Source organism: Nicotiana tomentosiformis, chromosome 11 (assembly GCF_000390325.3).
Source record: "Nicotiana tomentosiformis chromosome 11, ASM39032v3, whole genome shotgun sequence".
NCBI classification, from domain to species: Eukaryota; Viridiplantae; Streptophyta; class Magnoliopsida; order Solanales; family Solanaceae; genus Nicotiana; species Nicotiana tomentosiformis.
The window spans coordinates 98724962-98746868 of NC_090822.1; the positions used below are offsets into that span (position 1 = coordinate 98724962).

Here is a 21907-nt window from a genome sequence, read left to right on the forward strand (position 1 = left end):
AGTATCCAAGTTGAAGTCTTCAAGTCTGTCGGTCTTCAAGTTGAAGTCTTCAAATTCTCCGGTCTTAAAGTTGAATTGTTTAAGCCCTTCAAATATTCAAGTTGAAGTCTTCAAGTCTTCTAATTTTTCAAGTTGAATTTTTAAAGTCCACCACTCTTCAAGTTGAAGTCTGAAAAGTCCACCAAATCTTCAAAGTTTCCAAATGTTCAAGTCAACGTCGTCAAGTCCACGAAGTCTTCGAGTTGAAGCTTTCTAATTTTCCAATCTTAAGGTTGACATTTAAGTCCCTTTGCACCTTAAGTTGGCCTATTCGTGGGCTTGTCCTTAAAAGAACTATAATTTTTCAATCTTAAAGTGGACATTTAAGTCCCTTTGCCCCTTAAGTTGGCCTCTTCGTGGGTTTGTCCTTAAAAGAAACTATACTTTCCAATCTTAAGGTGGACATGTAAGTGTCTATGATATCCGGGCCACCTTGAGAGTAATATCTCTGTTAGTCGGGCCACCTTGAGAGTAATCTCTCTGATAGTTAAGTCATCTTGAGAGTAATCTTTCTGATAGTCGGGCCACATTGAGAGTAATCTCTCCGATAGTTAGGTCATATTGAGAGTAATCTCTCCGATAGTCGGATAATCTTGAGAGTAATCTCTCTGATAGTCAGGCCACATTGAGAGTCATCTCTTAGATAGTCAGGTCATCTTGATAGTAATCTCTCCAATAGTCATGCCACATTGAGAGTAATCTCTTTGATAGTCGAGTCACCTTGAGAGTAATCTCTTCGATAGTCGGGCCACCTTGAGATTAATTTATCCGATAGTCGGGCCACATTGAGAGTAATCTCTCCGATAGTCGGGCCACCTTGAGAGTAATCTCTCCGATAGTCGGGTCATCTTGAGAGTAATCTCTCCGATAGTCGGTCCACATTGAGAGTAATCTCTCCGATAGTCGGGTTATCTTGAGAGTAATCTCTCCGATAGTCGGGCCACATTGAGAGTAATCTCTCTGATATTCAGGTGGTTATGAGTTTCCATCCCTTCACATCCTAAAATAGCCTTCTCCATGCATGGAGGAATTTACTCTTAATTTCTTGACCTACAAAAAAAGGGAGGAAAAAAAAAAGAAGAAAAGAAAATACTTTTACCTGTCAAGGTAGGGGTGTCAATGGTTCAGTTCGGTAAGTTAAGCTATAAAATTTGTACCATACTAATTTTTTGATTATTCTATTATGTATAACCAAAATTAGGCTTTTCGAAACCGTCTCAATCATGGCGGTTTCTCTTTGGTATCGGTACAGTTCGGTTAATTTTTGGTATTTTCTTAAATATCATGTAATTCACCAGTAGAAGTAGAATGAAATAATATATATTCTTTTAAAGGAATTAGCAAAACTCTATAGACATTTTTACTGTTCAACGGGTGATGAAATAAAAAAATGAAAGATGGCTAGAGTATAGTGTCACGACCCAAACCGATGGGTCGCGACGGGTACCCGGTACCTTACTCAATCGAGTACCAATAAAACATATCTTTTCTTATCGTACTATCATAAATAACTGAGCCAGAGAGGCTATCGTAAGATAAGTATAAAACAACATGTAATGCCAACTTTTACATAAGACATACGGGCCTATAAGACCAAAATAACCACTCGTACACTGAACATAGGCCAACAAGGCCATACAATCTTTTACGTACATGACATCTGTCTATAAGCCTCTGAGAATATATAATTGTCATAAATGTCGGTACAGAGCCCCACCATACCAAACAATACACATCTAAATCATACTGACCAAATAAGTAACTCTGGAGCAAATGGAGTGCACCAACATCTTCCGCTAAGCTGATCGCCTACTTTGAGGACTCTCCACCTATCTATCGAGACCTGCGGGTAAGAAACGCAGCGTCCCCAAGCAAAAAGGACATCGGTACAAATAATGTACCGAGTGTGTAAGGAATAAAAATCAGTAAACAATAGATATGAGAGAAACATGGAGTAAAAGACTCAACATGTATATCTGAATAGTTCTGTGAATCATTTAATATTATAATGACATGCATATACATATAAATGTCATACCATGCATGGGTATATACGTTCATAACATCATCAAGCCTCTGAGGGCATCCCATCATATCATCTCGGCCACTGTGGGCAAATCATCAACGTATACCAGCTGATCAGGTGGTGGTGCGTATATAACACCGTAACCTTTTTCCATATCCCATATACAAATAATATACATATATACACGTATATAACGCCATCTGATCATGGGTCAATGTAAATGAATGCAATGCATGAGAAGTACCTAAATAAAATCTTTCAGAGTGTCATAAGACCATTATGCCTTTGATTAATATCATGAAATAAACTTTATCAACTTATATATTTTCTGAGACCCATGAACAGATGATAAAATAATAAGATACATAGGGAATCAAGAATATAGACACCCCTAATATTTCTATGAATAGAGTCATTTATAGAAGTTGTGCATTTGCTCATTTCGTTCGTGTCGTATTGATCATGCCAAAAAGAAAGAAGAGATAACCTTAACATACCTGAATCGATTCTCTTGACAATCCTTCCAACACATGCCAATCGCGATGAAACACATAACGATGTATCGGAGTAGGAAAAAATCCGTATGATATTCTTGATATCATAACACGTTATTTCTTATCCGATTAATATTGACTCCATAATCTTCATCTTCAAAAAATTCTTTCGGCCTTCTTCTATCATGTCTTTAAATTTCTCCAAGTTATATCATTAATAAAGAAAGCAAACAAAGGTAAACAAGGACTCATTATGCATATTGGTGTTATGCCCAAAATAAAGTCATCTCCAAAGACTTTGTAGAGAATGGTTTTTATGTGTTATGTCCAAGACAAAGTCTTATCCCAAGACTTTCACGTGTAAAGGATGGTTTTTTTTATGTGTTATGTCCAAGACGAAGTCTTATCCCAAGACTTTTACGTGTAAAGAATGGTTCCTTATGTGTCATGTCCAAAACAAAGTCTTATCCAAAGAGTCACAATAACTAAAGCCTTTGCTGCCACGATGAAACTAATCCAAATGACAATCCAAAATGTTTTAATTAATTATTAATTTCTTAATTAACTTGGTAATTCCTCACTAATCCAATAATTAACCAATTACCCGCATAATTAAGGATCATCTCAAATTACTTAAAATACCACTCACTTTTAACACACTTCATATACTTCACTATCATGGTCATGTGGTACCCTGTATGACACTAGTCCATAAATATCGGGTTTTTTTGCTCGGGCCATATTTTATCCCAAAATGTCAAACTTTGACGAAATTCCTTTTCTTCGATTTGCTTACCCTTTCTCCTTCACGGATTTACTTATCACGTGTTTGAAATAGCATAATGCTTGTAATTTCAAAATAACCTCATTCCTAAATTTTACGTCAATTATCTTACGAAGAAACTTTTACATACAAAAATGCAGGATATAATATCATTCCCCCCCTTTGGAACATTCGTCCTCGAATATTGACTGATGCACTTATCATTTTCATAACCTATAACTCTTGCGAATACTTTAGTACTTCTCTTGCCATCTAGGCAACTATTCTGTGAATGAATCCAAAACGCCAGGGCATCCCCCCCTTTTGGCCTCTTTCTCACACCACGACTCGTGGTCGAAATCATTCCAATCTTGTAACTGTTTCTATCTTTTATCATGCACCCTGTATAACTCTGACTTTGTAAGTGCGCCTATGCGACTCTTCTCTCCTTTTTCCTCAAGCTTTTAGCCAATCCCTAGGCCTCATTTTGTGAACATATACAAAGCTTAATAAGATGTCCCTCTGGGCATCTATAAGTACAACGAAGTTCTTCGCTCGATACTTTGTTGAACTTACGAATATTGTTATATTTTGTTTCATAGCCCCAATTATCCATCTGTATGACTTTACTGCATCTAGGTAGGTCATACTACACCATAACTCTTACCTCGATTTATCGTTACTGAGGTATTCTACCAAACTCCAGGTTACTCTCGTTACTTATCATATATGTATAAGTCTAAGTCCTTTAATGCTTCCTCGTTACTGTTTATCTTAAGAATGACGACCTAATCTCATATCATACTTTGTGACTTTTGTCCATCCGGTATTGATTCACCTCCATATTGATCTACAATATACCACTGATAACTTGAAACCTCTTATGTAATCACTAGGGCTCACGTTGCATCGTGGAACATTTGAAGTAATTAGACTGATCCACCTAGGGGCGATACTATACTTCCATAATCGTATTTTATAGCATCCAAATGTGATTCACCTTACGTGGGTATTTTAATCCTGTACAGTTCATGAAATCCTCTTCAAATCATTACTCAATCGAAGGCCCAAACGTCATCCTTTATCTATCACAAATACACCCACATTCTACTACCAGGGCAACATTCCATCTCTTCTAAATGCTTCTAGTCTTAGACTCCTTTGAGTTCATTCAGGCTATACTGAGCTTTCTATAACTTAGAGAAACCATCAATTCTCTTATTTTCATGGGCTTAATCCCGAGGTCCATTCTCGTCACTTTCGCACTTGCCTTTTCTTATCCTTACTCCTGTCTTCCTAAACCCTTTGTCGCTTTACCATACTTTAGATTGTGACCAAGTTACTACTCGCAACCTTCCTTCAACTTGCTTGCATCATAGATTTTCTTATGTCATTCTGCAATATCACATCATCTCTAACTCTTCTTTACTCTCTTAATTAGACTCCTCGATACCTAAAAACCATAGGCTGGAAGACAAGCCACTGACGATGCTACTATCATTCCTGGATACTAAATCCCCGCACTTCTAGCCTTCTATCCGAAGTAAGGACTATTCACAACCTTCTGTATTTGAGTATCTCGTACGTTGTTCATCTTTACCTTACTTACCTTAAAATCTCGCATCACATCTTCTATCTCTTTCATGACCTCCCGTCCATAGAGGTATAATTCACATCGACAACTTGAAGCTCTACTGTAATACTTGCACCTCTGGTGCATAAATAATCCGAAGAGAGCTTCATACTGACTTCTTATGAGGTTGTACTCTTATAATTGCGTTATCGTAGAGCTGTTATAGAATATGCCTATTGTACTATCTCTCTTGTATTTAAGAGTGATCCTGCAATGTTCTCAATCACGATGTCTAAAATTTTCTTGGTCCAATAATCAGACTCCTGATTTATTGAGTTGATGTAACTCTTTAGTTTCCTCTTCCATCTGATCAGCCTTCATGTAGGCTTAAGCTATCTTCCGATATGCGGCTCCTGGTATTAGTTATTACTTTAGCTTTTCATGGGAATTATGGAATATCTATGACAAAATCTTCTAACAATTCAATCCTTTGTCTATACTCTGGGCTTAATTCTTTCTTTTAACTTATACCGGAGTCTTCTACGATTGTATGATTGTCAACATATATACTGCATGGATGATACTCTGAAATCTTGAGTGCGTTCATAACATAACTAACTCTAGATCATTGATCAAATAATTCCTTTCGTTCTATCTTAGCTTTCTTTAAACGTAAGCAATTACTTTTCTTGGTCTTTCTGCCCCATTGTTGCGTGCATACTTAGCTTATCTTAGTTCCCATGCATGTCGGAATTTTGTGCAATTCATATGGTCTCGAATATTACTTTTGGTTTTATTTCCCGCTCATTAGCCATGCTAGGTGACACTTCCTTATGGAGTGCATACAATATTGTTGTGAGACTGTTGTTACAAGACCCTTTCCTTTTTGGTCACTGTGCTTAGGTTGAAGCCTTCTTCCTTATTTTCTCAGCTAGTCTTTCGTTGTAGTATTTAGGGAGACCTTCTAGCTCTTGTAAAGTTACAAGCTTATCACATCGTATCCTTGATGGAATATTTGATGTTCTTCCCCGCCTATAAGTTACTTACCTCCACGCCCTTGTGCTTGTAGGTTTGCTTCTGAACTGATATTTTGACTGTCTTCACAGTGGCATTCTCTTTTATTTCCGTAATACTCATACGGTGCCTTTTTAACTTCCCCAACTCCTATATGAATATATCTCAAGGATCACGATGTCATAACTACAAGGCTAAATTCACTATACTGGGTTTTACTATGTTTATCTTGCACGATCTATTGATTTATCTGTATCTTCTTGTCTAGCCATAATTAGGCTCTTTCTGAATCAACTGCTAACGGCTCGTTGGCCCATTCTCATAACAATATCTCACGTAAACTTTCTTGGGTTATTCCCTTTGTCTTAACTTACCTCTCCTACTGGCTCTTTTTTTAATCAATAACATCCCGGGCCGGAACCCCTACTTCCTCTCCTTGACGTCATGCTTGCATAATGTTCTGGAATCGTTGCATATATATAGGATTTAGATAAGTACAATCTTATTTTTGAGGCAGCTGATATCTGGTGTGATCGCGGGTGCGAAAACGCCACCGCGGATGCGAAGCCGCGGATACGAAAAATCCATCGCGGGTGCGAAGCCGCGGATGCGAAAAATCCATCGCGGGTGCGAAGCTGTGGGTGGGAAAAATCCATCGCGGGTGCGCATACGCAGGTGCAAAAATTCCATCGCGGGTGCGAAAAATTCATCACGGGTGCGAATCCGCAGGTGTAAAAAATCTATCGCGGGTGCGAATCCGCAGGTGCGAAAAATCCATCGGTGGTGCGAAGCCGCGGATGCGAAAAATTTTGCCGCGGGCGCGATGATCGCTGGGTAGTGAGGGTTTAAAGCGGGGATTTGAGCATTTTTGCTCATTTCTTCATTCTTGGACGATCTTGGGAGCTTCTTGAGAGGAGAATTCACCTAGCAACTTAAAGGTAAGTTAATTCACACCTATTGCAAGTTAAATATATGGTTTATATATGGATTTAGACATGTAAATTTGTAGAAATTTGGAGTTTTGAAGAAAAATCTAAAAATTGGTATTTTTGAATTTCACCATGGAAATGGTTATGGAATTGGGTAGAAATTATATACTCAAGTTCTTGAGATTATGGGTAACATTTTCATCCAAAAATTTTCAAAATCCGAGCACGTGGGCCTGGGGCGAATTTTAAGAATTTTACTATTTTGGATAGGGTAATTTATTTAATAGATGAATTTTGAATTTATTGAACTTATATTAATTATTTTATATAACTTTTGGATAGTTTCGGATTTTTCCGCATCGAATCGAGAATTTTACACGACGCGATAATTGAAAAGTGGACTTTGAGACGAGGTAAGTCTCTTGTCTAATCTTGTGAGGGGAAAATTACCCCATAGTGATTAAATTGAATAATTATTGATAATTGCGGGGGCTACGTACGCACGAGGTGACGAGAGTCCGTGCGTAGCTACCATTAATGCTAAAGTCCGGGTAGTTTAGGACTCAAAGCATGAATTACTTGTGTAAATTATATTCCTTGTTTAATTAATATTATTTGATATATATATATATATATATATATATATATATATATATATATATATATATATATATATATATATTGTGAATTGTTAGATCATATTATTAAAGGATGGAAAAATTTATATGTTTGACTTTCTGTTTAAAATTAATTAATTGTTAAAAGAAATTATTCTTCCTTCCGAATTTATCTCATAATAAATATATTCTCCTTCCGGAGGTACATAAGAAAATGTCCTCATTTCTTGTAGAGCGAGCCGAATGCCTCGGCAGGATAGATGCATCTATGAATTGCGCCGCATGTCCCTCGGCAGTGTACACGACACTCTGGATCGGGTCGTACGTCCTCGGCAGAAATCGTGCTTAATAATATTAATAATTACACGATACTTTAATAATTTATTTCAGCTTGCGAAGCTAATTGATAAATTGAAGAAAAAAAAATCTTGGAATTTAATTAATATATTGAGAATTGTTGCATTTGAAGAAATTTGATTATTTTCGCTGATTAAATAAATTATTTTAAACTCTGTAAATTATACTAATTTAAATATCCTAGTTGTATTTCAATTATTATTATTATTGACCCATAGTTAGTGTCAAAGTCGGTCATCTCGTCTCTACCAATTCGAGATTAGGCTTGATACTTACTGGGTACACGTTGTTCACGTACTCATACTACACTTGCTGCACTTTTTGTGCATGAACCGAGGCAAGTACTAGTGGGGGACCTATCGTCTTGCACCCACGTTATCCAGGGGCATAGTGGTGAGTTGTTTCTCTGATCCGTTCTGCAGCTACTAGTGCATCTTTTTGTATTTTTTTTCATTCTATCTATTTTTATTTCAGACAGTATTTTAGGTTTTGTATAATCTACTAGATGCTCGTACACTTGTGACACCAGGTCTTGGCATACACATTGGTAGAGTTTGGGTTTTAATATATTTTCTTGGTTTTAAATTTTATCAATGTATGCTTAATTTATCAGTTGGCTTGCCTAGCTATAGTGTTGGGCGCCATCACGACTTATAGGTGAAATTGGGTCGTGATAACATGGTATCAGAGCACTAGGTTCACTTAGGTCTCACAAGTTATGAGCAGGCCTAATAGAGTCTTGCGGATCGGTACGGAGACGTCTGTACTTATCTTCAAGAGGCTATAGGGTATTAGAAAATTACCTTTCTTCATATTCCATCGTGCAATTAATGTAGTACTAAATATCCTTCTTTTATTCTCTCACAGATGGTGAGAACGCGCTCGAATGAAGTTCCAGACCACGGAAGAGTTACTCCCCCAGTTGCTAGAGGTCGAGGCCGAGGTAGGGCTCCAGCCCGTGGTAGAGGGCGAGGACGCCCCAGGACTGTTCCAGTTATGCCGCCAGTGGGTCCAGCAGAGAATCCCATCATTGAGGAGTAGGGTGAGGTGCTTGTGGCAGAGCCAGCTCCGATGAATTTCACATCTGTACCGGGATTTCAGGATGTCATGGGTCGCATGCTGCGGTTCATGGACAATATGACTCAGGCCGGTTTATTTCCGGCAGACCCAGCCACATCTCAGGCGGGCGGGGGAGCACAGACCCCTACCGCGCAGGCTCGTGGACAGGCAGCTACTGTATATCAGACCCAGGGTGCACTACCTGTGGGTGGAGCCCACCCAGTAGCAGCAGCTACACCTGAGCCCAGGCCAGCTGTAGCCGCCGATCCTCAGAAACTATTGGACAGATGGACTAGACTACATCCTCCTGTCTTTGGGGGTGAGCGACATGAGGATCCACAGCACTTCATTGATCGTTGCAGGGACAGACTGCACAACATGAGGATATTGAAATCTCATGGGGTTGACTTTGCTACTTTTCAGCTAGAGGGCAGAGCCCGTAGATGGTGGCAGTCTTATGCTCTTGGCAGACCAGCAGATTCTCCTCCCATGACTTGAAACAGGTTCACCTGTATCTTCCTGGACAGGTATATTCCACCCTCCCAGATGGAAGAGTTGCGGTTTCAGTTTGAGCAGCTCCAGCAGGGTCAGATGTCAGTGACTGATTACGAGGCGAGGTTTTCTGAATTATCTCGCCATGCACTTATGATACTCCCTAATGAGGCGGAGAGAGTGCGGAGGTTTGTAGCCGGTTTACATACTGGTATTCAGGCCACTATGGCTCGAGAGGTTGAGATGGGTACTTCTTATGAGCGAGTTGTGGAGATAGCCCGGAGGATTGAAGGTGTGCGTCAGCAGAGCCGAGAGCAGATTATGAGAGATAAGCGGTGCAGGTACTCTGGAGAGTTTAGGGGTGCTTCGTCTGGGGGCAGAGGTCAGTTTGTGAGGGGGCAGTCTAGCAGACCCCCATATCCAGCACCACCACCTCATCGAGGTGCTCCAGTGCGACCTTATCTCAGTGCTATACCAGAGAGTTCTTACCGCCCACCGGCTATTCAGGATCCTCCCGGTGGGTATTCAGTTCCCCAGGGCCAGACAGTTAGTCAGCAGCCCATCGCACCGAAGAGTTGTTACGAGTGCGGGGATCCCAGTCACATGCGGAGGTTTTGCCCCAGGCTTCGGGGTAGACCAGTACAACAGGGTCAGGAGCCTATGCTTATCGGACCAGTTTCTCCACCAGTAGTCCGACCACCAAGAGGTGGAGGACAGGTGGGTAGGGATCGTCCTAGAGGTGGAGGTCAGCCAGGCGGAGGTCAGCCAGTTGGCGCTCCAGCTCGGTTCAATGCTTTTCCGGCTAGACCAGATGCAGAAGCCTCAGATGCTGTGATTACAGGTATTATTTCTGTTTGCGGAAAAGATGCCTCAGTATTATTTGATCCAGGATCCACTGTATTCATATGTGTCATCTCTATTTGCTCCATTCCTGGGTGTTTCTCGTGAGTCCTTGAGTACTCATGTTTATGTGTCCACTCCTGTAGGTGATTCTATTATTGTGAATCGGATGTACCTGTCTTGTATTATTACATTCTGTGGTTATGAAACTAGAGCAGATCTCTTATTGCTCGAGATGATCGATTTTGAAATTATTCTGGGTATGGACTGGTTATCTCCATATCATGTTATTCTAGATTGTCATGCCAAAACCGTTACCTTGGCTATTCCATCTTTGCCTAGGCTGGAGTGGAAGGGTTCGTCTGTTAGTTCATTTAATCGAGTTATTTCTTTTATAAAGGCTCAACACATGGTTGAGAAGGGTTATTTGGCTTATCTAGCCTATGTCTGGGATGCTACTGCAGAGACTTCGGCTATTGATTCCGTGCCTGTAGCTCGGGAGTTCTCCGATGTATTTCCTTCAGATCTTCCAGGTATGCCACCTGATCGTGATATTGATTTCTGTATTGACTTGGCTCCAGATACTCAGCCTATATCTATCCCACCGTATCGCATGGCTCCGAAAGAATTGAAAGAGTTGAAAGAACAGCTTGAAGAATTACTAGCCAAAGGGTTTGTTAGATCGAGTATATCGCCTTGGGGTGCACCGGTATTATTTGTGAAGAAGAAAGATGGCACAATGCGAATGTGTATTGATTATCGCCAATTGAACAAAGTCACTATTAAAAACAAGTACCCGTTGCCGCGTATTGATGACTTATTTGACCAGTTGCAGGGTGCTAGGGTGTTCTATAAGATCGATTTGAGGTCGGGGTATCATCAGTTGAAGATTCGAGATTCGGATGTTCCGAAAACTGCTTTCCATACTAGATATGGTCATTATGAGTTTCTGGTAATGTCTTTCAGTTTAACTAATGCCCCGACAGCGTTTATGGATCTGATGAACAAGGTATTCAGGACATATATTGATTCATTTGTCATTGTCTTCATTGATAACATTTTGATCTACTCACGCAGTAAGGAGGAGCATGAGCAGCATATGAGAGTAGTGCTTCAGACTTTGCGGGAACAAAAGCTATATGCTAAGTTCTCTAAATGTGAGTTCTGACTTGAATCTGTAGCATTTTTGGGACATATTATATCGGGCGAAGGTATTAAAGTTGATCCCAAAAAGATTGAGGCAGTTCATAATTGGCATCGTCCCACTTCGGTGACTGAGATAAGGAATTTTCTGGGTTTGGTAGGTTATTATCATCGGTTCGTGAGGTTTTTCATCTATTGCAGCACCTTTGACCAAATTAACCCAGAAGGGTGCTCCGTTTCGATGGTCCGATGATTGTGAGGTGAGCTTTCAGAAGCTCAAGACAGCATTGACTACAGGACTAGTGTTAGAGTTGCCTTCCAGTTCGGGGATGTATACAGTGTATTGCGACGCTTCGCGCATTGGCTTGGGTTGTGTATTGATGCAGGAAGGGCAAGTTATTGCATATGCTTCACGTCAGCTGAAGCCCCAAGAAAAGAATTATCCGGTACATGATTTGGAGTTAGCTGCGATTGTTCACGCTTTTAAGATTTGGAGGTATTATCTTTATGGGGTGTCTTGTGAAGTTTACACTGATCATCGCAGTTTGCAGCATTTGTTCAAGCAGAGGGACCTAAATTTAAGGCAGCACAGATGGCTGGAGTTACTAAAAGATTATGATATTACTATCCTGTATCATCCGGGCAAAGCAAATGTGGTTGCAGATGCCTTGAGCAGAAAAGCAGAGAGTATGGGTAGTTTGGCTTTCATTTCAGCAGAGGAAAGGCCATTAGCCTTAGATATTCAGTCATTGGCTAACAGACTTGTGAGGCTGGATATTTCAGAGCCCAGCCGAGTTCTTGCATGTGTTGTGGCCCAATCTTCACTATTTGAGCAGATCAAAGCTCGCTAGTATGATGACCCACACTTGATGGTTCTTCGTGAAATGGTACTACGAGATGGTGCCAAGGAAGTCACTATTGGTGCAGATGGTATTCTACGACTCCAGGATCGTCTGTGTGTTCCTGAGGTGGATGAACTGAGGAAAAAGATCTTGGAGGAGGCACACAGTTCTCGGTATTCTATTCATCCAGGTGCTACGAAGATGTATCGTGACTTGAGGCATCATTATTGGTGGGACATAGTTGAGTATGTAGCTAGGTGTCTAAATTGCCAGCAAGTTAAATATGAGCACGAGAGGCCAGGTGGCCTACTTTAGCAGATAACTATACCAGAGTGGAAATGGGAACGAATTACTATGGATTTTGTAGTTGGGTTGCCGCGGACCTTGCGGAAGTTTGATGCAGTTTGGGTCATTGTTGATAGGTTGACCAAGTCGGCACATTTTGTTCCAGTTGTGACTACGTATACTTCAGAGAGGTTGGCCCAGATTTATATTCAAGAGATAGTTCGGTTGCACGGTGTGCCAATTTCCATCATATCAGATGGAGGCCCTCACTTTACTTCACATTTCTGGAGAGCAGTACAGAGTGAATTAGGGACCCGTGTAGAGCTCAACACAGCCTTTCATCCGCAGACCGACGGGCAGTCAGAGCGGACAATTCAGATTTTGGAGGATATGCTCAGGGCATGTGTGATTGACTTTGGAGGTCAGTGGGATCGTTTCCTGCCTTTGGCTGAGTTTGCTTATAATAACAGTTACCAATCCAGCATCAAGATGGCTCCATTTGAGGCTTTATATGGCCGTCGATGTCGTTCACTTATCGGATGGTTTGAGTCCGGTGAGGCTAAGTTATATGGTACTGATTTGGTAAAGGATACCTTGGAAAAGGTAAAGTTGATTTAGGAGCGACGTCGTACAGCACAGTCCAGGCAGAAAAGTTACATGGATCAGAAAGCACGTGATTTATCATTTATGGTAGGTGAAAAAGTTCTCTTGAAGGTTTCGCCGATGAAGGGAATCATGAGATTTGGGAAAAAGGGGAAATTGAGCCCAAGGTTTATAGGCCCATTTGAGGTGTTGAGACAAGTTGGGGAGGTTTTTTATGAACTTGCATTGCCACCCAGTCTATCGGGAGTTCATCCGATTTTTCATGTATCTATGCTCCGAAAGTATCATGCCGACCTATCACATGGGTTAGACTTCAACACAGTTCAGCTAGATAATAGCTTGGGTTATGAAGAGGAGCCAATTACCATTGCTGATAAACAGGTTCGCCAGTTGAGGTCCAAGAGGGTTTCTGCAGTAAAAGTCCAGTGGAGGGGCCAACTAGTCGAGGAAGCGACTTGGGAGGCCGAGGAAAACATGTGGAGCAGATATCCACACTTATTCAGCACTTCACGTATAATTCTAAACCCGTTCGAGGACGAACGTTTATTTAAGAGGTAGAGAATGTGATGACCCAAAATGTCATCTTTAAATTTAATAATTAATTATGTATTCTAAGACCTCAAAAAGTACTATGTATCATTCCTCGACTTGCGTGCGCAATCCATAAAATTTTATGGAAAGTTTTTATGTGAAAAATGGATTAAAATGTGGATTAGAGCTTTAAAACTCAATTGAGTTGACTTTGGTCAATATTTTGAGTAAACGGACTCAGATCAGTGTTTTAACAGTTCCGATAGGTCCGTATCGTGATTTGGGAGTTGGGCGTATGCCCGTAATTAAATTCCGAGGTCCATAGCCCGAGATATGGAATTTTGATAAAATAATTAAAAAGCTTAAGTTCAAATAGTGACCGGATATCGAATTATGTGCAAACGACCCCAGAATAGAATTTTGATGATTCCAACAGCTCCGTATGGTGATTTTGGACTTAGGAGCGTGATTGGAAGTCCGTAGTGAAATTTGGGCTTGAAATGGCTAAAACAAGAATTTGAGTTTGAAAGTTTGTCCGGGGAGTTGACTTTTTGATACCGGAGTCAGAATATAGTTCCAAAAATTTTTATAACTCTGTTATATCATTTATGACTTGTGTGCAAAATTTGAGGTCAATCGGAGTTGATTTGATAGGTTTCGACATCGAATGTAGAAGTTGGAAATTTTAAGTTTCATTAAGCTTGAATTGGAGCATAATTCATGGTTTTAGCGTCGTTTTATGTGATTTGAGGTTTCAAATAAGTTCGTATGATGTCGTAGGACTTGTTGGTATATTTGGTTGAGGTCCCGAGGATCTCGGGTGGATTCCGGGTGGTTAACGGATCGAATTTGGAATTTGAAGAAGAGTTGAGGCACCTGATATCTGGTGTGATCACGTGTGCGAAAACTCCACCGCGGGTGCGAAGCCGCGGATGCGAAAAATCCATCGCGGGTGCGAAGCCGCGGGTGCGAAAAATCTATCGCGGGTGCGAATCTGCAGGTGCGAAAAATCCATCGCGGGTGCGAAGCCGCGGGTGCAAAAAATCTATCGCGGGTGCGAATCCGCAGGTACAAAAAAATCCATCGCGGGTGCGAATCCGCAAGTGCGAAAAATTCATCACGGGTGCGAAGCCGCGGATGCGAAATATTTTGCTGCGGGCGCGATGATCGTTGGGCAGTGAGTGTTTAAAGCGGGGATTTGAGCATTTTTGCTCATTTCTTCATTCTTGGACGATCTTGGGAGCTTCGTGAGAGGAGAATTCACCTAGAAACTTAGAGGTAAGTTAATTCACACCTATTGCAAGTTAAATACATGGTTTATATATGGATTTAGACATGTAAATTTGTAAAAATTTGGAGTTTTGAAGAAAAACCTAGAAATTGGTATTTTTGATTTTCACCATGGAAATGGTTATGGAATTGGGTAGAAATTATATATTCAAGTTTTTGAGATTATGGGTAACGTTTTCATCCGAAAATTTCCAAAATCCGAGCACGTGGGCCCGAGGTGAATTTTAAAAATTTATCATTTTGGATAGGGTAATTTATTTAATAGATGAATTTCGAATTTATTGAACATATATTAATTATTTTATATAACTTTTGGATAGTTTCGGATTTTTTCGCATCGAATCGAGAATTTTACACGACGCAATAATTGAAAAGTGGACTTTGAGACGAGGTAAGTCTCTTGTCTAATCTTGTGAGGGGAAAATTACCCCATAGGGATTAAATTAAATAATTATTGATAATTGCGGGGGCTACGTACGCACGAGGTGACGAGAGTCCGTGCGTAGCTACTATTAATGCTAAAGTCCGGGTAGTTTAGGACTTAAAGAGTGAATTACTTGTGTAAATTGTATTCCTTATTTAATTAATATTATTTGATATATATATATATATATATATATATATATATATATATATATATATATATTGTGAATTGTTATATCACATTATTAAAGAATGGAAAAATTTATATGTTTGATTTTCTGTTTAAAATTAATTAATTGTTAAAAGAAATTATTCTTCCTCACGAATTAATCTCATAATAAATATATTATCCTTCCGGAGGTACATAAGAAAATGTCCTCCTTTCTTGTGGAGCGGGCCGAACGCCTCGGCAGGATAGATGCATCTATGGATCGCGCCGCACGTCCCTCGGCAGTGTACATGACACTCTGGATCAGGTCGTACGTTCTCGGCAGAAATCGTGCTTAATAATATTAATAATTACACGATACTTTAATAATTTATTTCATCTTGCGAAGCTAATTGATAAATTGAAAGAAAAAAACTTGGAATTTAATTAATATATTGAGAATTGTTGCATTTGAAGAAATTTGATTATTTTCGCTGATTAAATAAATTATTTTAAACTCTGTAAATCATACTGATTTAAATATCCTAGTTGTATTTCAATTATTATTATTATTGACCCATAGTGAGTGTCAAAGCCGGTCATCTCGTCTCTACCACTTCGAGATTAGGCTTGATACTTACTGGGTACACGTTGTTCACGTACTCATACTACACTTGCTGTACTTTTTGTGCAGGAAGTAAGGCAAGTACTAGTGGGAGACCTATCGTCTTGTTCCCACGTTATCTAGGGGCATAGTGGTGAGCTGTTTCTCTGATCCGTTCTGCAGCTACTAGTGCCTCTCTTTGTATTTTTTTTTTCATTATGTCTATTTTTATTTCAGACAGTATTTGAGGTTTTATATAATCTACTAGATGCTCATACACTTGTGACACCAGATTTTGGCACACACATTGGTAGAGTCTGGATTTTAATAGATTTTCTTGGTTTTAAATTTTATCAATGTATGCTTAATTTATCAGTTGGTTTGCCTAGTTGTAGTGTTGGGAGCCATCACGACTTATAGGTGAAATTGGGTCGTTTCATATAGACTCTGTAATACTGTCATTTTTTTTATCTACCGTTGTTATCCATGTATCACATCTTACTCATAATGGTTTATTAACTCTCTTCTTATTTCCCTGCTAGCATTTCTGTCTATCACTTTATTCTGAGAACTTAAGCAAGATACTCCTTTTGCTTTTAGTTCTCCTTTCTTCATCCACTGGCTCTTTGGGTTGCCTAATATTCTTTCTCTACTACGAACGGGAGCCATACTAAGGTAATATCTATCCCTTCCAGGCTTCTAGTGCCTATCTTTGTAGTACTCATATCTAGTTGTACTATTTTAGAGTGCACCATCTGGGTGTCTCACAAGGAGATGTATTAGTACATTTGCAATATCCTTCAAAAATATCAGTTAACGCTAACAATCCATCAACCATTTTGGATTACCCTAACCCCAGCTAGATCCTGATATCCTGTCTTCTCTTATACTACTCAAAAGGCTTATATTCCTCTGCGATAATCTTCATTAGCTGGGTAGCTCGTACCCTTTTTCATCTTGCTTCTTTTACTTGCTGAAACTTGTATCTACCTTCCGATTCTCTTATTCCTTTTTGCCGTAAGAGTGGATAGACATTCTTGCCTTAGGGATCCTTATCAAGAAGTTTACACATCTTAGTACACACATGATCTGATGAATACCTCATATTTATCCATCATAGGCATGATGCAAAAATTGAGTTCCTCTGACCCAACTCTTCCATAGCCACATTCAATCTCTTACCAACCATCTTTCTAGATGTAGGCATCGTCGTATTCTGAATAAGATAGAGTAAGAAAATTGAGTTCTTACAACTGAGCTCTACCACACGATCTAGAGTAAGAAGAAAGAGTGATAGTCCTAAATGCCTTGTAGCATCATGCTTATAAGTGTGGTGCACAACACACCCATAAACAGGACTCTACTAGACATGGCTTGTAGACTCCCTGGGACGGAGCAGCTCTGATACCACTTTTGTCACGATCCAAACTGATGGGTCGCGACGGACACCTGGTACCTTACTCAACTGAGTACCAACATAACGTACCTTTTCGTATCATACTATCATAGATAACTGAGCCGGAGAGGCTGCCATGAGATAAGTCTAATACGACATGTAATGCCAACTTTTACATAAGACATACGGGCCTATAAGACCAAAATAACCACTCGTACACTGAACATAGGCCGACAAGGCCATACAATCTTTTACGTACATGACATCTGTCTACAAGCCTCTAAGAATACATAATTGTCATAAAGGTCGGGACAGAGCCCCGCCATACCAAACAATACACATCTAAATCATACTGACCAAACAAGCAACTCTGGAGTAAATGGAGTGCACCAACATCTTCCGCTAAGCTGATCGCCTACTTTGAGGACTCTCGACCTATCTATCGAGACCTGCGGGCATGAAACGCAGCCTCCCCAAGCAAAAGGGATGTCAGTACAAATAATGTACCGAGTGTGTAAGGAATAGAAATCAGTAAACAATAGACATGAGAGAAACATGGAGTACAAGACTCAACATGTATATCTGAATAGTTCTGTGAATTATTTAATATTATAATATCATGCATATGCGTATAAATGTCATATCATGCATGGGTATATGCGTTCATAACATCATCAAGCCTCTGAGGGCATCCCATCATATCATCTCGGTCACTGTGGGCAAATCATCAACGTATACCAGCTGATCAGGTGGTGGTGCATATATAATGTCGTAACCTTTTTCCATATTCCATATACATATAATATACATATATACACGTATATAACGCCATCTGGTCATGGATCAATGTAAATGAATGCAATGCATGAGAAGTACGTCAATAAAATCTTTCAGAGTGTCATAAGACCATTATGCCTTTGATTAATATCATGAAATAAATTTTATCAACTTACGTATTTTCTGAGACACATGAACAAATGATAAAATAATAGGATACATGGGGAATCAAGAATATAGACACCCCTAATATTTCTATGAATAGAGTCATTTATAGAAGTTGTGCATTTGCTCATTTCGTTCGTGTCGTATAGATCATGCCAAAAAGAAAGAAGGGATAGCCTTAACATACCTGAACCGATTCTCTTGACAATCCTTCCAACACATGCCAATCGCGATGAAACACATAACGGCGGATCGTAGTAGAGGAAAATCCGTATGATATTCTTGATATCATAGCACGTTATTTCTTATCCGACTAATATTCACTCCATAATCTACATCTTCAAAAAATTCTTTCAGCCTTCTTCTATCATGTCTTCAAATTTCTCCAAGTTATATCATTAATAAAGAAAGCAAACAAAGGTAAACAAGGACTCATTATGCATATTGGTGTTATGCCCAAAATAAAGTCATCTCCAAAGACTTTGTAGAGAATGATTTTTATGTGTTATGTCCGAGACAAAGTCTGAGACAAAGCCTTATCCCAAGACTTTCACGTGTAAAGGATGGTTTTTTTTTATGTGTTATGTCCAAGACAAAGTCTTATCCCGTGTAAAGAATGGCTCCTTGTGTGTCATGTCCAAAACAAAGTCTTATCCAAAGAGTCACAATAATTTAAGCCTTTGCTGCCACGGTGAAACTTATCCAAATGACAATCCAAAATGTTTTAATTAATTACCAATTTTTTAATTAACTTAGTAATTCTCTACTAATCCAGCAATTAACCAATTACCCACATAATTAAGAATCATCTCAAATTACTTAAAATACCACTCACTTTTAACACACTTCATATACTTCACTATCATGGTCATGTGGTACCTTGTATGGCACTAGTCCATAAATACCGAGTATTTTGGCTCGAACCGTATTTTATCCAAAAATGTCAAACTTTGACGAAATTCCTTTTCTTCGATTTGCTTACCCTTTCTCCTTCACGAATTTACTTATCACATGTTTGAAATAGCATAATGCTTATAATTTCAAAATAACCTCATTCCAGAATTTTACGTCAATTAATTTACGACGAAACTTTTATATACGAAAATGCGGGATGTAACATATAGATCCATCAACTATTCTACAACAACGTAAAAGAAATCAAGCAAAGGTAAATAAAATATAAATCACAAGGGTGAAAAAATATTAACCAAACTGGGACTCAAGAATAAAGTCTATAGAAGATTAAATATTCAAAAAGATAAATCTAAACTATATGAAAGGAAAAATATTCAAACATATTCAATACATTATAGTTTGCTACTTATAATCGCTAGATTACTTTGTGTCTTGTTAATGAAGATACTTGAAATAACTTAGTTTAAGTAGAAGTAGCATAATAGGTTTTAGGAATTAATATTTTGAGTTTAATTACTTGTTGACTTTTAACAGTTTTCATAATTCCAAGGCCCAAAGAAAAATTTAATGCATTATTATTTTTAAATTTACTATATAAATATATTTTTCACATGTAAAATTTATTCAGTACGGTTCGATATTTTTTAATTTATTTCTATAAAATAAAAAATTTATCCTAATTATCGGTACGATTATAAATTTATATAAAATTGATATTTTTTTTAAAAGAAATCTAAAAAACAGTTCGGTGCGCTAAGATTCGGAACACTTTAACAAGCTTGCAAATACTGCAAATTGATGTTGTTCAGGGGTGGAAAGCATACGACTTTATATAGAGGGTGAATGGCAACTGACAGAGGATTAATTTCGATGTGGGATTGGTATAATCCGTCCCCGAAAGGAAATTGGATCTTTTAGGCGGCGGCAGTAATTTGTTTGCAACAAGGAATCAATAATGCATGGTTGTCTCTTTAACCAAGTAACAAGTAACGTTGACACCAAATTCCATTAAACAAGGAAAGCACTTTGAAAATGATACAAATTGTTATCACGTGGATGCACTGAAGATGCAACGTGTTAGTGGACATTACAATTGAAAATATGCTTTTATAAATTATGGAAAAAGTGGCATTTCCATGTAACATTTGATTCAGGTACCATTATGTGCCTATTCAACGTGGCTTAGCTTTATTCCTTTCTAAGGAATAGTCTGACTTTTAAGTCTCATAGTCAAATTATTTTAAGCAGCTGGCATAATTTATGCAATACAAATGAACCACAAAAATACTTGTTTTGAGGTAAGTTGATCCGAGGATCATTTATCAATACTTCAAGCCTCGTTTGAGCTTTATTAAGTTTACACCTCAAGTAAATCTTAAAGTACGGGGCATTTGTTGGCATGCAAAATTTATTAAATTTAAATTCAGTAAAATAATTTGGACTATATCAGTCCAAATAAATATTATGGGCTAATATAATTAGATTAATTATGTTAGTCCAATATGAATTAAATAAATAAGTCTAAATCCATTAAGCTAGCTCATTTAATCACTTCATTAGGCTCAATATGTTATCTTCCTAGAGGCCCAATTTGGTCCCACGTGTCAAATGACGTGGCATGCCAAGTCAAACGGAAGAGCCAATAGGATCATGTCATGTGTCAAAATGACAAGGCATGCCAAGACAAATTAAAAGGCCAATGAAATCGCGCCACGTGTTCCAGTGACATGTTCTGACCAATCAAATGCGGCCTTGTCACACTTTAATTTGATTGGTCGGAAAGAGTTTGTTCTTATCATAACTCTTCCCTCCCACAACTATAAATAGGGATCTTCATAAATCAGAAAAGATATCAGAAGTTATAACAAGAAGCAAGAAAGAGCTCGTGGATCAAACGCTACAAATTCCTCCACAAGTTCAAGTTCAAGCAATCAAGTTCAAGCTCAAGAACGAAGAACAAATCAAGTTCAAGCTCAAGAACAAAGAACAAATCAAGTTCAAGTTCAAGCAATCGAGCTCAAGCTCAAGAACGAAAAACAAATCAAGATTCAAGGAGTACGAGTTCAAATCAAAGTTCGTGTTAGTTGAATTCAAGATCATCGTTCGTGGCAACAACTATATATTCAAGCTCGAGCTCAAGGGCCCTTGAATTTATTTACTGTTGGAAAGAAGAATCAGAGGATTCATAGAGGTTGTACACTCAAATTATTTGAAATCAAATACAACAATTGTTGCAATATTTTTCAGTCTCGATTATTTTTCTAACACAAATTTATTGTCTACAAGAAGATAAAAGGAAATATACACGATAAATAAGCAAGTAAGTGAGAGATGGCAAGTATTAATGTTTAGAGTACGCGAAAGTTGCGTCACGTTTCATTTAAAAAGACATCAATATCTAAATAAATAAATCAATTATTATATTTATAGAATTGTGACAGAAATATATTTCGTCAGAAAATTCCATCTGAATTTGATGAACTTTTAGTAGTACAGTCCTACGGTCAGCCACCAACACCACTAATAATCCATAACCACCACTAGTCAACACCCACAACACAATATAAATTTATATTTTCTAA

General features: G+C 38.6%; 1 long non-coding RNA gene across 1 annotated transcript; it reads right to left on the reverse strand.

Moving 5' to 3' along the window:
* Positions 1 to 1507: 1507 nt before the first annotated feature.
* On the reverse strand, positions 1508 to 2848 carry LOC138900913 (uncharacterized). Its single transcript, XR_011412257.1, has 2 exons — positions 2563 to 2848; positions 1508 to 1882 (listed from the first exon to the last, which is right to left on the reverse strand). It is a non-coding gene; the product is annotated as an uncharacterized lncRNA (long non-coding RNA).
* Positions 2849 to 21907: the final 19059 nt, after the last annotated feature.